This window comes from Fulmarus glacialis, unplaced genomic scaffold (genome assembly GCF_000690835.1).
Source record: "Fulmarus glacialis isolate BGI_N327 unplaced genomic scaffold, ASM69083v1 scaffold13066, whole genome shotgun sequence".
Taxonomy (NCBI): Eukaryota; Metazoa; Chordata; class Aves; order Procellariiformes; family Procellariidae; genus Fulmarus; species Fulmarus glacialis.
Genome location: NW_009220098.1, coordinates 54867 through 57661, shown reverse-complemented (window position 1 = coordinate 57661; position 2795 = coordinate 54867).

Here is a 2795-nt window from a genome sequence, read left to right as displayed (position 1 = left end):
TACGGCTTGCTTTGTATGGGGCCAGTGACGAGGAACGGTAATACCGGGAAAGGTCAGTGCCCGGCGCTCCCTCGCCAGCCTGCCTTCAGCTTCTCCTCACCTTCCTGGAGCCCGCCGGCATTCCCTCGCTGAGCTCTGCTTAAAACACCAATGCGCAACCCCTGCTGCACCACGAAATAGAAGCGCGTTCAAATAAATCACCTCAGACTTAAAAGATGCCATTAGCTATTAGCAAACACTCCAGGCCTATGGGTGAAGGTAATTCTATATGATATGCTTGGGCATGCAAGATAATAGGTTTCAGCTGAATACCATGTGATACAATCTCTTCAATGGGAGGTTAAATGAGGCTGAGACAGAGACCAGATGGATTTATCTGGGTAGTGCTGATTTTTTTTTTTTTTTTTGGTGTGCTTAAGGTGAAGTGAAGGTAAGAAAGGCAGAAATAGCCTGAGAGAAAAGCACGACCTCGGCTGTATGCGGATGGGGCAGGGTTAGCAGGAGCCTCAGGACCTCATCCTGCTGGAAGAAACCAAGCAAGGAGGAGGATGCTCAGAAGGCAGTACTGATGGAAACAGTCAGACAAAAAGAAATACTTTCTCAATTTCACCTTACGGAGGAACGACCAGAGGGCAGAGCGAGAGAAGTCGAGCCTAGCTGGGCAGATGAAGACACCTAACTTCCAGGACTTAGGAGCCTAAACGCCATCTCTAATCCACCCAGGACCTCTACAGCACACAAAGGAACTGAATCGGTCCCGTGCCCAGGCACAGCAATGCTCTCCCTCTCTGTGGAGAAAGCTTCGTAACCCTCACCAAGTGTTTTTCCCACTGCCTTCTAAATTGCACAAGAGTTGCTGAAACGTGCCCCCCTGAAACTGCGTGTCCTCCACAGCCAGCCAGGTCCTCCAGGAGCTGGGGGGCAAGTCCTGGGGCAGCACTGCCTACACAATCCATAGGGCCTGGGGAAAAGCACCCCAGCGCACAGCCCCTACAGAGGAAACCGTCCTCTAGCAGCGTGAGATGGGGAGCCTGGTCCACAGCTACCGCGTCTGGACAGCCCCTGAAGAGTCTTCGCTGCCCAGAGTGCTGCATATGGACTACAGAGCTCGCCTCGAGCTCTCTCAGAGGGTATCTGTTAGGAGGTTAAAACAAAATGTCTTCAGGAAAAAAGAGGGTTTGGAACATCCAACAAAACCCCACTCACTTTCCCCCCAGATTTCAGCTTCCCAGTATTTCAGCATTTCAGCTGGTCATGTGAATATTGAGTCAAAACATGTTTTTTGCTCAGTTTGCTGAATTTTTGTCTTAGAGATGCTGAAAAACAGATTATCAGTGCTTGGATTTGTGGGTCTTTGGTTGAAAACCTCAAACATTGTAATCATAAAACAGAAACTTCCCACAGGAGTTTCCTTCCTTACAATGCTATTCACAGTTCTTTGTTGTTAAAACTTTGTTGTTAAAAGCTTGTCTTAAAGCTCTCAGACATTAGTCAGAAGCTCGGTGTAGAAAGGGAACCAGCTCTAAAGGTTATTTAATAAGGTCTCAATTGCAGTCCATGTTATTTATTTGGACTAAGACCAGGGTCATTTTGTTGTAACCCCCTACGATCCAGGGATCAGCCATGTCCCCCAAAGAGTGCACAGCTCCTGCAGTGAAGAACATGACTATCTCCATCACATGGCAGCTGAACTGGGAGCGGGCAGGCCACCGATGGGGATGGACAGGCTGTTTTTAAGCAGAGTGGCAGTGCCCCATAATGCCCCTTTTAACACTGCACGCTGATGCCAATTTTCACATTTTTGTAAACAAGGGAAATGATAGTATAAGTTAAATACAGCAGCTGACTGCATCTAACAGAGAGTGTGTTTCCTGGCCCCGGGCAGAGCGAGGACGATGGGAAGACGAGCGCTGGGCCGGGAGTCTCCCCCGTCCCGGGGCTGTGCAGGAGGGAATGATGCTCTGGCACGCACGGCAAACCCACTTCCCAGCATTTCCTCTTACAGGCTTCCAAAGCCAGAATGAAACTCCTCAATTCAGAGCTGAGCATTCAAGTAAACGAGCTCATTCTTGAAAAAAAACAAAAGCAATTCTCTATGAAGAGAGAGGTGGCACATGGCTGACACTTACTGTAGATCACCAGATGACAGCATGTTCATCAAAGAATTTTAATTGTCAAAGCTGATCGTAGTTCTTTCTTCCTTATAATTCAAGAGCAGATGCGAGATTGGACAAGGACTGTTATGGAAAAAAGTAGATGGCAATAAATAAAGTTTAAATTAAACTCCTTGAAATGTAGCGGTGCTGGGCAAACACCAGCACAGGATTTATGGGGCCACATCTGGCCAAGAGGCTTTAATAGCTCCTGTGCAGCACCTGCATCCTTGGGAGTGCAACGTGCTGGTGTGCAGAGGGGAGGACAATTACTCCGTGTGCCTGTGGCACAGAATTAAAACCACTGCTCCAGCAGGGACTGACCGAAAAACAAGACTCCCAATGGGAGAGAAACTTGTAACAAAAAGAAATCTCAGCGGCGGGCTGAAGATGGAGATACCGCCAGATCAGACAAGTGAACAGTGAACATCTCTCTCCTCCGCTCAGAGCTGGGCAAACCTAATGCTGCACGTTTCTGTGGGTGGGATCAGCACACACGTCCCCCAGTAACATGAAAGCAGAAACTGTCTGAGGCTCTGAACAAGCTCGTTTCTCCTTTGCAGACAGCTAGGATTCGCAGCGACTCATATGCACACTGGCCTCAGGATGCTTTTTTTCCTGGGGAATCCTGATGCAGTGAGA